At 48.3% G+C, this 15,747-nt stretch overlaps 1 protein-coding gene across 1 annotated transcript in view; it reads left to right on the forward strand.

Moving 5' to 3' along the window:
- The first annotated feature begins 1,437 nt into the window (after nt 1-1,437).
- The window catches only part of LOC138645630 (up-regulator of cell proliferation-like), a 29,428-nt gene continuing 15,118 nt past the window's right edge, over nt 1,438-15,747 (forward strand). Inside the window, exon 1 of the mRNA XM_069735076.1 lies at nt 1,438-1,506. The gene's annotated coding sequence lies outside the window, so the exon portion shown is untranslated. The remainder of the gene's footprint in view (nt 1,507-15,747) is intronic.

Raw genomic sequence — 15,747 nt, forward strand, 5'->3', positions numbered from 1 at the left:
CAGTCAGTATCACACAGGAGAGGATTAGATACACGGCTCAGCAGTCAGTATCACACAGGTCAGGATTAGATACACGGCTCAGCAGTCAGTATCACACAGGATAGGATTAGATACACGGCTCAGCAGTCAGTATCACACAGGAGAGGATTAGATACACGGCTCAGCAGTCAGTATCACACAGGAGAGGATTAGATACACGGCTCAGCAGTCAGTATCACACAGGAGAGGATTAGATATACGGCTCAGCAGTCAGTATCACACAGGAGAGGACTAGATACACGGCTCAGCAGTCAGTATCACACAGGAGAGGATTAGATACACAGCTCAGCAGTCAGTATCACACAGGAGAGGACTAGATACACGGCTCAGCAGTCAGTATCACACAGGAGAGGATTAGATACACGGCTCAGCAGTCAGTATCACACAGGAGAGGATTAGATATACGGCTCAGCAGTCAGTATCACACAGGAGAGGACTAGATACACAGCTCAGCAGTCAGTATCACACAGGAGAGGATTAGATACACGACTCAGCAGACAGTATCACACAGGTCAGGATTAGATACACGGCTCAGCAGTCAGTATCACACAGGAGAGGATTAGATACACGGCTCAGCAGACAGTATCACACAGGATAGGATTAGATACACGGCTCAGCAGTCAGTATCACACAGGAAAGGATTAGATACACGGCTCAGCAGTCAGTATCACACAGGAGAGGATTAGATACACGGCTCAGCAGACAGTATCACACAGGAGAGGATTAGATACACGGCTCAGCAGACAGTATCACACAGGATAGGATTAGATACACGGCTCAGCAGACAGTATCACACAGGTCAGGATTAGATACACGGCTCAGCAGTCAGTATCACACAGGAGAGGATTAGATACACGGCTCAGCAGACAGTATCACACAGGATAGGATTAGATACACGGCTCAGCAGTCAGTATCACACAGGAAAGGATTAGATACACGGCTCAGCAGTCAGTATCACACAGGAGAGGATTAGATACACGGCTCAGCAGACAGTATCACACAGGAGAGGATTAGATACACAGCTCAGCAGTCAGTATCACACAGGAGAGGATTAGATACACGGCTCAGCAGTCAGTATCACACAGGAGAGGATTAGATACACGGCTCAGCAGACAGTATCACACAGGAGAGGATTAGATACACGGCTCAGCAGACAGTATCACACAGGAGAGGATTAGATACACGGCTCAGCAGACAGTATCACACAGGAGAGGATTAGATACACGGCTCAGCAGTCAGTATCACACAGGAGAGGATTAGATACACGGCTCAGGATAGGATTAGATACTGGGTTCGGTATCTCGCACACGCCGCCCAGTATCTGGAGAATATCACACTCGTCACCAGCAGAGGGCGCTCATCCAGAGAGAACAGAAAGTGAAAATAACTTGTGTGTTCTCCGGAGACGGCGCCGGTGAACAGAGCAGAGATCACTGTCCGGGGGAACCTTCAATGCCAAGAGCCCAGGTAAGATATATCGTAAAAGCTTTAACTCAGCAATGTGCAGACTTTAAGAACTACAAGTTCCAGCACTGATGGGAAAAGACTCCTGGTGTTCTCATGTCTGTCCCATCATCTGTACCTGCGTGTACTCGGTTCTCGTCACACAGGTGTGAATCAGAAAGCAGGAAAGGAAATCTGGAACCTGAACAGTGAGAATAGGAGGCTGCAGCCCCAAGCGTTCTATGTAACCACAGAGACTAAAGGGAGCTCCCTGTATACAGAGATACATGATAAGATCCTGTCTGCAGTCACCACTAGGGGGAGCTCCCTGTATACAGAGATACGTAATAAGATCCTGTCTGCAGTCACCACTAGGGGGAGCTCCCTGTATACAGAGATACATGATAAGATCCTGACTGCAGTCACCACTAGGGGGAGCTCCCTGTATACAGAGATACATGATAAGATCCTGTCTGCAGCCACCACTAGGGGGAGCTCCCTGTATACAGACATACAGGATAAGATCCTGTCTGCAGCCACCACTAGGGGGAGCTCCCTGTATACAGACATACAGGATAAGATCCTGTCTGCAGTCACCACTAGGGGGAGCTCCCTGTATACAGAGATACATGATAAGATCCTGTCTGCAGCCACCACTAGGGGGAGCTCCCTGTATACAGACATACAGGATAAGATCCTGTCTGCAGTCACCACTACGGGGAGCTCCCTGTATATAGAGATACATGATAAGATCCTGTCTGCAGTCACCACTAGGGGGAGCTCCCTGTATATAGAGATACATGATAAGATCCTGTCTGCAGTCACCACTAGGGGGAGCTCCCTGTATACAGAGATACGTAATAAGATCCTGTCTGCAGTCACCACTAGGGGGAGCTCCCTGTATACAGAGATACATGATAAGATCCTGACTGCAGTCACCACTAGGGGGAGCTCCCTGTATACAGAGATACATGATAAGATCCTGTCTGCAGCCACCACTAGGGGGAGCTCCCTGTATACAGACATACAGGATAAGATCCTGTCTGCAGCCACCACTAGGGGGAACTCCCTGTATATAGAGATACATGATAAGATCCTGTCTGCAGTCACCACTAGGGGAAGCTCCCTGTATATAGAGATACATGATAAGATCCTGTCTGCAGTCACCACTACGGGGAGCTCCCTGTACACAGAGATACATGATAAGATCCTGTCTGCAGCCACCACTAGGGGGAACTCCCTGTATATAGAGATACATGATAAGATCCTGTCTGCAGTCACCACTAGGGGGAGCTCCCTGTATATAGAGATACATGATAAGATCCTGTCTGCAGTCACCACTAGGGGGAACTCCCTGTATACAGAGATACATGATAAGATCCTGTCTGCAGCCACCACTAGGGGGAGCTCCCTGTATACAGAGATACATGATAAGACCCTGTCTGCGGCCACCACTAGTGGGAGCTCCCTGTATACAGAGACACATGATAAGATCCTGTCTGCAGCCACCACTAGGGGGAGCTCCCTGTATACAGAGATACATGATAGGATCCTGTCTGCGGCCACCACTAGGGGGAGCTCCCTGTATATAGAGATACATGATAAGATCCTGTCTGCAGTCACCACTAGTGGGAGCTCCCTGTATACAGAGACACATGATAAGATCCTGTCTGCAGACACCACTAGGGGGAGCTCCCTGTATACAGAGACACATGATAAGATCCTGTCTGCAGCCACCACTAGTGGGAGCTCCCTGTATACAGAGATACATGATAAGATCCTGTCTGCAGCCACCACTAGGGGGAGCTCCTTGTATACAGAGATACATGATAAGTTACTGTCTGCAGTCACCACTAGGGGGAGCTCCCTGTATACAGAGATACATGATAAGATCCTGTCTGCAGTCACCACTAGGGGGAGCTCCCTGTATACAGAGATACATGATAAGATCCTGTCTGCAGTCACCACTAGTGGGAGCTCCTTGTATACAGAGATACATGATAAGATTCTGTCTGCAGCCACCACTAGTGGGAGCTCCCTGTATACAGAGATACATGATAAGATCCTGTCTGCAGTCACCACTAGGGGGAGCTCCCTGTATACAGAGATACATGATAAGATCCTGTCTGCAGTCACCACTAGTGGGAGCTCCCTGTATACAGAGGTACATGATAAGATCCTGTCTGCAGTCACCACTAGGGGGAGCTCCCTGTATACAGAGATACATGATAAGATCCTGTCTGCAGTCACCACTAGTGGGAGCTCCCTGTATACAGAGGTACATGATAAGATCCTGTCTGCAGCCACCACTAGGGGGAGCTCCCTGTATACAGAGATACATGATAAGATCCTGTCTGCAGTCACCACTAGGAGGAGCTCCCTGTATACAGAGATACACGATAAGATTCTGTCTGCGGTCACCACTAGAGGGAGCTCCCTGTATACAGAGATACATGATAAGATCCTGTCTGCAGTCACCACTAGTGGGAGCTCCCTGTATACAGAGATACATGATAAGATCTTGTCTGCAGTCACCACTAGGGGGAGCTCCCTGTATATAGAGATACATGATAAGATCCTGTCTGCAGTCACCACTAGTGGGAGCTCCCTGTATACAGAGATACATGATAAGATCCTTTCTGCAGCCACCACTAGGGGGAGCTCCCTGTATACAGAGATACATGATAACATCCTGTGCAGTCACCACTAGGGGGAGCTCCCTGTATATAGAGATACATGATAAGATCCTGTCTGCAGTCACCACTAGTGGGAGCTCCCTGTATACAGAGATACATGATAAGATCCTGTCTGCAGCCACCACTAGGGGGAGCTCCCTGTATACAGAGATACATGATAACATCCTGTCTGCAGTCACCACTAGGGGGAGCTTCCTGTATACAGAGATACATGATAAGATTCTGTCTGCAGCCACCACTAGGGGGAGCTCCCTGTATACAGAGATACATGATAAGATCCTGTCTGCAGCCACCACTAGGGGGAGCTCCCTGTATACAGAGATACATGATAAGATCCTGTCTGCAGCCACCACTAGGGGGAGCTTCCTGTATACAGAGATACATGATAACATCCTGTCTGCAGTCACCACTAGGGGGAGCTTCCTGTATACAGAGATACATGATAAGATTCTGTCTGCAGCCACCACTAGGGGGAGCTCCCTGTATACAGAGATACATGATAAGATTCTGTCTCCAGTCACCACTAGGGGGAGCTCCCTGTATACAGAGATACATGATAAGATTCTGTCTCCAGTCACCACTAGGGGGAGCTCCCTGTATACAGAGATACATGATAAGATCCTGTCTGCAGTCACCACTAGGGGGAGCTCCCTGTATACAGAGATACATGATAAGATCCAGTCTGCAGTCACCACTAGGGGGAGCTCCCCGTATACAGAGATACATGATAAGATCCTGTCTGCAGACACCACTAGGGGGAGCTCCCTGTATACAGAGGTACATGATAAGATCCAGTCTGCAGACACCACTAGGGGGAGCTCCCTGTATACAGAGATACATGATAAGATCCTGTCTGCAGTCACCACTAGGGGGAGCTCCCTGTATACAGAGATACATGATAAGATCCTGTCTGCAGACACCACTAGGGGGAGCTCCCTGTATACAGAGATACATGATAAGATCCTGTCTGCAGACACCACTAGGGTGAGCTCCCTGTATACAGAGATACATGATAAGATCCTGTCTGCAGATACCACTAGGGGGAGCTCATTGTATACAACGATACATTATAAGATCCTGTCTGCAGACACCACTAGGGGGAGCTCCCTGTATACAGAGATACATGATAAGATCCTGTCTGCAGCCACCACTAGGGGGAGCTCCCTGTATACAGAGATACATGATAAGATCCTGTCTGCAGCCACCACTAGGGGGAGCTCCCTGTATACAGAGATACATGATAAGATCCTGTCTGCAGCCACCACTAGGGGGAGCTCCCTGTATACAGAGATACATGATAAGATCCTGTCTGCAGTCACCACTAGGGGAAGCTCCCTGTATACAGAGATACATGATAAGATCCTGCCTGCAGCCACCACTAGGGGGAGCTCCCTGTATACAGAGATACATGATAAGATCCTGTCTGCAGCCACCACTAGGGGGAGCTCCCTTATACAGAGATACATGATAAGATCCTGTCTGCAGCCACCACTAGGGGGAGCTCCCTGTATACAGAGATACATGATAAGATCCTGTCTGCAGCCACCACTAGGGGGAGCTCCCTGTATACAGAGATACATGATAAGATCCTGCCTGCAGCCACCACTAGGGGGAGCTCCCTGTATACAGAGATACATGATAAGATCCTGTCTGCAGCCACCACTAGGGGGAGCTCCCTTATACAGAGATACATGATAAGATCCTGTCTGCAGTCACCACTAGGGGGAGCTCCCTGTATACAGAGATACATGATAAGATCCTGCCTGCAGCCACCACTAGGGGGAGCTCCCTGTATACAGAGATACAGGATAAGATCCTGTCTGCAGCCACCACTAGGGGGAGCTCCCTTATACAGAGATACATGATAAGATCCTGTCTGTAGCCACCACTAGGGGGAGCTCCCTGTATACAGAGATACATGATAAGATCCTGTCTGCAGCCACCACTAGGGAGAGCTCCCTGTATACAGAGATACATGATAAGATCCTGCCTGCAGCCACCACTAGGGGGAGCTCCCTGTATACAGAGATACATGATAAGATCCTGTCTGCAGCCACCACTAGGGGGAGCTCCCTGTATACAGAGATGCATGATAAGATCCTGTCTGCCGCCACCACTAGAGGGAGCCCCCTGTATACAGAGATACATGATAAGATCCTGTCTGCAGCCACCACTAGGGGGAGCTCCCTGTATACAGAGATACATGATAAGATCCTGTCTGCAGCCACCACTAGGGGGAGCTCCCTGTATACAGAGATACACGATAAGATCCTGTCTGCAGCCACCACTAGGGGGAGCTCCCTGTATACAGAGATACATGATAAGATCCTGTCTGCAGTCACCACTAGGGGGAGCTCCCTTATACAGAGATACATGATAAGATCCTGTCTGCAGCCACCACTAGGGGGAGCTCCCTGTATACAGAGATACATGATAAGATCCTGTCTGCAGCCACCACTAGGGGGAGCTCCCTGTATACAGAGATACATGATAAGATCCTGTCTGCAGCCACCACTAGGGGGAGCTCCCTGTATACAGAGATACATGATAAGATCCTGTCTGCAGCCACCACTAGGGGGAGCTCCCTGTATATAGAGATACATGATAAGATCCTGTCTGCAGCCACCACTAGGGGGAGCTCCCTGTATACAGAGATACATGATAAGATCCTGTCTGCAGCCACCACTACGAGGAGCTCCCTGTATACAGAGATACATGATAAGATCCTGTCTGCAGCCACCAATAGGGGGAGCTCCCTGTATACAGAGATACATGATAAGATCCTGTCTGCAGCCACCACTAGGGGGAGCTCCCTGTATACAGAGATACACGATAAGATCCTGTCTGCAGCCACCACTAGGGGGAGCTCCCTGTATACAGAGATACACGATAAGATCCTGTCTGCAGCCACCACTAGGGGGAGCTCCCTGTATACAGAGATACATGATAAGATCCTGTCTTCAGTCACCACTAGGGGGAGCTCCCTGTATACAGAGATACATGATGAGATCCTGTCTGCAGCCACCACTAGGGGGAGCTCCCTGTATACAGAGATACATGATAAGATCCTGTCTGCAGTCACCACTAGGGGGAGCTCCCTTATACAGAGATACATGATAAGATCCTGTCTGCAGCCACCACTAGGGGGAGCTCCCTGTATACAGAGATACATGATAAGCTCCTGTCTGCAGTCACCACTAGGGGGAGCTCTCTGTATACAGAGATACACGATAAGATCCTGTCTACAGCCACCACTAGGGGGAGCTCCCTGTATACAGAGATACACGATAAGATCCTGTCTGCAGTCACCACTAGGGGGAGCTCCCTGTATACAGAGATACATGATAAGATCCTGTCTGCAGTCACCACTAGGGGGAGCTCCCTTATACAGAGATACATGATAAGATCCTGTCTGCAGCCACCACTAGGGGGAGCTCCCTGTATACAGAGATACATGATAACATCCTGTCTGCAGCCACCACTAGGGGGAGCTCCCTGTATACAGAGATACATGATAAGATCCTGTCTGCAGCCACCACTAGGGGGAGCTCCCTGTATACAGAGATACATGATAAGATCCTGTCTGCAGCCACCACTAGGGGGAGCTCCCTGTATACAGAGATACATGATAAGATCCTGTCTGCAGCCACCACTAGGGGGAGCTCCCTGTATATAGAGATACATGATAAGATCCTGTCTGCAGTCACCACTAGGGGGAGCCCCCTGTATACAGAGATACATGATAAGATCCTGTCTGCAGCCACCACTAGGGGGAGCTCCCTGTATACAGAGATACATGATAAGATCCTGTCTGCAGCCACCACTAGGGGGAGCTCCCTGTATACAGAGATACATGATAAGATCCTGTCTGCAGCCACCACTAGGGGGAGCTCCCTGTATACAGAGATACACGATAAGATCCTGTCTGCAGCCATCACTAGGGGGAGCTCCCTGAATACAGAGATACATGATAAGATCCTGTCTGCAGTCACCACTAGGGGGAGCTCCCTGTATACAGAGATACATGATAAGATCCTGTCTGCAGTCACCACTAGGGGGAGCTCCCTGTATACAGAGATACACGATAAGATCCTGTCTGCAGCCATCACTAGGGGGAGCTCCCTGAATACAGAGATACATGATAAGATGCTGTCTGCAGCCACCACTAGGGGGAGCTCCCTGAATACAGAGATACATGATAAGATCCTGTCTGCAGTCACCACTAGGGGGAGCTCCCTGTATACAGAGATACATGATAAGATCCTGTCTGCAGCCACCACTAGGGGGAGCTCCCTGAATACAGAGATACATGATAAGATCCTGTCTGCAGCCACCACTACGAGGAGCTCCCTGTATACAGAGATACATGATAAGATCCTGTCTGCAGCCACCACTAGGGGGAGCTCCCTGTATACAGAGATACACGATAAGATCCTGTCTGCAGCCACCACTAGGGGGAGCTCCCTGTATACAGAGATACACGATAAGATCCTGTCTGCAGCCACCACTAGGGGGAGCTCCCTGTATACAGAGATACATGATAAGATCCTGTCTTCAGTCACCACTAGGGGGAGCTCCCTGTATACAGAGATACATGATGAGATCCTGTCTGCAGCCACCACTAGGGGGAGCTCCCTGTATACAGAGATACATGATAAGATCCTGTCTGCAGTCACCACTAGGGGGAGCTCCCTTATACAGAGATACATGATAAGATCCTGTCTGCAGCCACCACTAGGGGGAGCTCCCTGTATACAGAGATAAATGATAAGATCCTGTCTGCAGTCACCACTAGGGGGAGCTCTCTGTATACAGAGATACACGATAAGATCCTGTCTACAGCCACCACTAGGGGGAGCTCCCTGTATACAGAGATACACGATAAGATCCTGTCTGCAGTCACCACTAGGGGGAGCTCCCTGTATACAGAGATACATGATAAGATCCTGTCTGCAGCCACCACTAGGGGGAGCTCCCTGTATACAGAGATACATGATAAGATCCTGTCTGCAGTCACCACTAGGGGGAGCTCCCTTATACAGAGATACATGATAAGATCCTGTCTGCAGCCACCACTAGGGGGAGCTCCCTGTATACAGAGATACATGATAACATCCTGTCTGCAGCCACCACTAGGGGGAGCTCCCTGTATACAGAGATACATGATAAGATCCTGTCTGCAGCCACCACTAGGGGGAGCTCCCTGTATACAGAGATACATGATAAGATCCTGTCTGCAGCCACCACTAGGGGGAGCTCCCTGTATACAGAGATACATGATAAGATCCTGTCTGCAGCCACCACTAGGGGGAGCTCCCTGTATATAGAGATACATGATAAGATCCTGTCTGCAGTCACCACTAGGGGGAGCCCCCTGTATACAGAGATACATGATAAGATCCTGTCTGCAGCCACCACTAGGGGGAGCTCCCTGTATACAGAGATACATGATAAGATCCTGTCTGCAGCCACCACTAGGGGGAGCTCCCTGTATATAGAGATACATGATAAGATCCTGTCTGCAGTCACCACTAGGGGGAGCCCCCTGTATACAGAGATACATGATAAGATCCTGTCTGCAGCCACCACTAGGGGGAGCTCCCTGTATACAGAGATACATGATAAGATCCTGTCTGCAGCCACCACTAGGGGGAGCTCCCTGAATACAGAGATACATGATAAGATCCTGTCTGCAGCCACCACTAGGGGGAGCTCCCTGAATACAGAGATACGTGATAAGATCCTGTCTGCAGCCACCACTAGGGGGAGCTCCCTGAATACAGAGATACAGTGGGGCAAAAAAGTATTTAGTCAGTCAGCAATAGTGCAAGTTCCACCACTTAAAAAGATGAGAGGCGTCTGTAATTTACATCATAGGTAGACCTCAACTATGGGAGACAAACTGAGAAAAAAAAATCCAGAAAATCACATTTTCTGTTTTTTTATCATTTTTTTTGCATATTATGGTGGAAAATAAGTATTTGGTCAGAAACAAACAATCAAGATTTCTGGCTCTCACAGACCTGTAACTTCTTCTTTAAGAGTCTCCTCTTTCCTCCACTCATTACCTGTAGTAATGGCACCTGTTTAAACTTGTTATCAGTATAAAAAGACACCTGTGCACACCCTCAAACAGTCTGACTCCAAACTCCACTATGGTGAAGACCAAAGAGCTGTCAAAGGACACCAGAAACAAAATTGTAGCCCTGCACCAGGCTGGGAAGACTGAATCTGCAATAGCCAACCAGCTTGGAGTGAAGAAATCAACAGTGGGAGCAATAATTAGAAAATGGAAGACATACAAGACCACTGATAATCTCCCTCGATCTGGGGCTCCACGCAAAATCCCACCCCGTGGGGTCAGAATGATCACAAGAACGGTGAGCAAAAATCCCAGAACCACGCGGGGGGACCTAGTGAATGAACGGCAGAGAGCTGGGACCAATGTAACAAGGCCTACCATAAGTAACACACTACGCCACCATGGACTCAGATCCTGCAGTGCCAGACGTGTCCCACTGCTTAAGCCAGTACATGTCCGGGCCCGTCTGAAGTTTGCTAGAGAGCATTTGGATGATCCAGAGGAGTTTTGGGAGAATGTCGTATGGTCTGATGAAACCAAACTGGAACTGTTTGGTAGAAACACAACTTGTCGTGTTTGGAGGAAAAAGAATACTGAGTTGCATCCGTCAAACACCATACCTACTGTAAAGCATGGTGGTGGAAACATCATGCTTTGGGGCTGTTTCTCTGCAAAGGGGCCAGGACGACTGATCCGGGTACATGAAAGAATGAATGGGGCCATGTATCGTGAGATTTTGAGTGCAAACCTCCTTCCATCAGCAAGGGCATTGAAGATGAAACATGGCTGGGTCTTTCAAAATGACAATGATCCAAAGCACACCGCCAGGGCAACGAAGGAGTGGCTTCGTAAGAAGCATTTCAAGGTCCTGGAGTGGCCTAGCCAGTCTCCAGATCTCAACCCTATAGAAAACCTTTGGAGGGAGTTGAAAGTCCGTGTTGCAAAGCGAAAAGCCAAAAACATCACTGCTCTAGAGGAGATCTGCATGGAGGAATGGGCCAACATACCAACAACAGTGTGTGGCAACCTTGTGAAGACTTACAGAAAACGTTTGACCTCTGTCATTGCCAACAAAGGATATATTACAAAGTATTGAGATGAAATTTTGTTTCTGACCAAATACTTATTTTCCACCATAATATGCAAATAAAATGTTAAAAAAACAGACAATGTGATTTTCTGGATTTTTTTTTTCTCAGTTTGTCTCCCATAGTTGAGGTCTACCTATGATGTAAATTACAGACGCCTCTCATCTTTTTAAGTGGTGGAACTTGCACTATTGCTGACTGACTAAATACTTTTTTGCCCCACTGTACATGATAAGATCCTGTCTGCAGCCACCACTAGGGGGAGCTCCCTGTATACAGAGATACATGATAACATCCTGTCTGCAGCCACCACTAGGGGGAGCTCCCTGTATACAGAGATACATGATAAGATCCTGTCTGCAGCCACCACTAGGGGGAGCTCCCTGTATACAGAGATACATGATAAGATCCTGTCTGCAGCCACTACTAGGGGGAGCTCCCTGTATACAGAGATACATGATAAGATTCTGTCTGCAGCCACCACTAGGGGGAGCTCCCTGTATACAGAGATACATGATAAGATCCTGTCTGCAGCCACCACTAGGGGGAGCTCCCTGTATATAGAGATACATGATAAGATCCTGTCTGCAGTCACCACTAGGGGGAGCCCCCTGTATACAGAGATACATGATAAGATCCTGTCTGCAGCCACCACTAGGGGGAGCTCCCTGTATACAGAGATACATGATAAGATCCTGTCTGCAGCCACCACTAGGGGGAGCTCCCTGTATACAGAGATACATGATAAGATCCTGTCTGCAGCCACCACTAGGGGGAGCTCCCTGTATATAGAGATACATGATAAGATCCTGTCTGCAGTCACCACTAGGGGGAGCCCCCTGTATACAGAGATACATGATAAGATCCTGTCTGCAGCCACCACTAGGGGGAGCTCCCTGTATACAGAGATACATGATAAGATCCTGTCTGCAGTCACCACTAGGGGGAGCTCCCTGTATACAGAGATACATGATAAGATCCTGTCTGCAGCCACCACTAGGGGGAGCTCCCTGTATACAGAGATACATGATAAGATCCTGTCTGCAGCCACCACTAGGGGGAGCTCCCTGTATATAGAGATACATGATAAGATCCTGTCTGCAGTCACCACTAGGGGGAGCCCCCTGTATACAGAGATACATGATAAGATCCTGTCTGCAGCCACCACTAGGGGGAGCTCCCTGTATACAGAGATACATGATAAGATCCTGTCTGCAGTCACCACTAGGGGGAGCTCCCTTATACAGAGATACATGATAAGATCCTGTCTGCAGCCACCACTAGGGGGAGCTCCCTGTATACAGAGATAAATGATAAGATCCTGTCTGCAGTCACCACTAGGGGGAGCTCTCTGTATACAGAGATACACGATAAGATCCTGTCTACAGCCACCACTAGGGGGAGCTCCCTGTATACAGAGATACACGATAAGATCCTGTCTGCAGTCACCACTAGGGGGAGCTCCCTGTATACAGAGATACATGATAAGATCCTGTCTGCAGCCACCACTAGGGGGAGCTCCCTGTATACAGAGATACATGATAAGATCCTGTCTGCAGTCACCACTAGGGGGAGCTCCCTTATACAGAGATACATGATAAGATCCTGTCTGCAGCCACCACTAGGGGGAGCTCCCTGTATACAGAGATACATGATAACATCCTGTCTGCAGCCACCACTAGGGGGAGCTCCCTGTATACAGAGATACATGATAAGATCCTGTCTGCAGCCACCACTAGGGGGAGCTCCCTGTATACAGAGATACATGATAAGATCCTGTCTGCAGCCACCACTAGGGGGAGCTCCCTGTATACAGAGATACATGATAAGATCCTGTCTGCAGCCACCACTAGGGGGAGCTCCCTGTATATAGAGATACATGATAAGATCCTGTCTGCAGTCACCACTAGGGGGAGCCCCCTGTATACAGAGATACATGATAAGATCCTGTCTGCAGCCACCACTAGGGGGAGCTCCCTGTATACAGAGATACATGATAAGATCCTGTCTGCAGCCACCACTAGGGGGAGCTCCCTGTATACAGAGATACATGATAAGATCCTGTCTGCAGCCACCACTAGGGGGAGCTCCCTGTATATAGAGATACATGATAAGATCCTGTCTGCAGTCACCACTAGGGGGAGCCCCCTGTATACAGAGATACATGATAAGATCCTGTCTGCAGCCACCACTAGGGGGAGCTCCCTGTATACAGAGATACATGATAAGATCCTGTCTGCAGCCACCACTAGGGGGAGCTCCCTGAATACAGAGATACATGATAAGATCCTGTCTGCAGCCACCACTAGGGGGAGCTCCCTGAATACAGAGATACGTGATAAGATCCTGTCTGCAGCCACCACTAGGGGGAGCTCCCTGAATACAGAGATACAGTGGGGCAAAAAAGTATTTAGTCAGTCAGCAATAGTGCAAGTTCCACCACTTAAAAAGATGAGAGGCGTCTGTAATTTACATCATAGGTAGACCTCAACTATGGGAGACAAACTGAGAAAAAAAAATCCAGAAAATCACATTTTCTGTTTTTTTATCATTTTTTTTGCATATTATGGTGGAAAATAAGTATTTGGTCAGAAACAAACAATCAAGATTTCTGGCTCTCACAGACCTGTAACTTCTTCTTTAAGAGTCTCCTCTTTCCTCCACTCATTACCTGTAGTAATGGCACCTGTTTAAACTTGTTATCAGTATAAAAAGACACCTGTGCACACCCTCAAACAGTCTGACTCCAAACTCCACTATGGTGAAGACCAAAGAGCTGTCAAAGGACACCAGAAACAAAATTGTAGCCCTGCACCAGGCTGGGAAGACTGAATCTGCAATAGCCAACCAGCTTGGAGTGAAGAAATCAACAGTGGGAGCAATAATTAGAAAATGGAAGACATACAAGACCACTGATAATCTCCCTCGATCTGGGGCTCCACGCAAAATCCCACCCCGTGGGGTCAGAATGATCACAAGAACGGTGAGCAAAAATCCCAGAACCACGCGGGGGGACCTAGTGAATGAACTGCAGAGAGCTGGGACCAATGTAACAAGGCCTACCATAAGTAACACACTACGCCACCATGGACTCAGATCCTGCAGTGCCAGACGTGTCCCACTGCTTAAGCCAGTACATGTCCGGGCCCGTCTGAAGTTTGCTAGAGAGCATTTGGATGATCCAGAGGAGTTTTGGGAGAATGTCGTATGGTCTGATGAAACCAAACTGGAACTGTTTGGTAGAAACACAACTTGTCGTGTTTGGAGGAAAAAGAATACTGAGTTGCATCCGTCAAACACCATACCTACTGTAAAGCATGGTGGTGGAAACATCATGCTTTGGGGCTGTTTCTCTGCAAAGGGGCCAGGACGACTGATCCGGGTACATGAAAGAATGAATGGGGCCATGTATCGTGAGATTTTGAGTGCAAACCTCCTTCCATCAGCAAGGGCATTGAAGATGAAACATGGCTGGGTCTTTCAAAATGACAATGATCCAAAGCACACCGCCAGGGCAACGAAGGAGTGGCTTCGTAAGAAGCATTTCAAGGTCCTGGAGTGGCCTAGCCAGTCTCCAGATCTCAACCCTATAGAAAACCTTTGGAGGGAGTTGAAAGTCCGTGTTGCAAAGCGAAAAGCCAAAAACATCACTGCTCTAGAGGAGATCTGCATGGAGGAATGGGCCAACATACCAACAACAGTGTGTGGCAACCTTGTGAAGACTTACAGAAAACGTTTGACCTCTGTCATTGCCAACAAAGGATATATTACAAAGTATTGAGATGAAATTTTGTTTCTGACCAAATACTTATTTTCCACCATAATATGCAAATAAAATGTTAAAAAAACAGACAATGTGATTTTCTGGATTTTTTTTTTCTCAGTTTGTCTCCCATAGTTGAGGTCTACCTATGATGTAAATTACAGACGCCTCTCATCTTTTTAAGTGGTGGAACTTGCACTATTGCTGACTGACTAAATACTTTTTTGCCCCACTGTACATGATAAGATCCTGTCTGCAGCCACCACTAGGGGGAGCTCCCTGTATACAGAGATACATGATAAGATCCTGTCTGCAGTCACCACTAGGGGGAGCTCCCTGTATACAGAGATACATGATAAGATCCTGTCTGCAGCCACCACTAGGGGGAGCTCCCTGTATACAGAGATACATGATAAGATCCTGTCTGCAGTCACCACTAGGGGGAGCTCCCTGTATACAGAGATACATGATAAGATCCTGTCTGCAGTCACCACTAGGGGGAGCCCCCTGCTTGTCAATAAGGTGGAGTCTTACACACTCTGACACTGTAGTGAATGTAGGGCTACAAGCTGAATAGTCACTGGAATTTTCTCACTTATTGATACGTTTTCAGGAGGAATAACTGAGGAACATTAC

Source organism: Ranitomeya imitator, chromosome 7 (genome assembly GCF_032444005.1).
Source record: "Ranitomeya imitator isolate aRanImi1 chromosome 7, aRanImi1.pri, whole genome shotgun sequence".
Classification (NCBI taxonomy): Eukaryota; Metazoa; Chordata; class Amphibia; order Anura; family Dendrobatidae; genus Ranitomeya; species Ranitomeya imitator.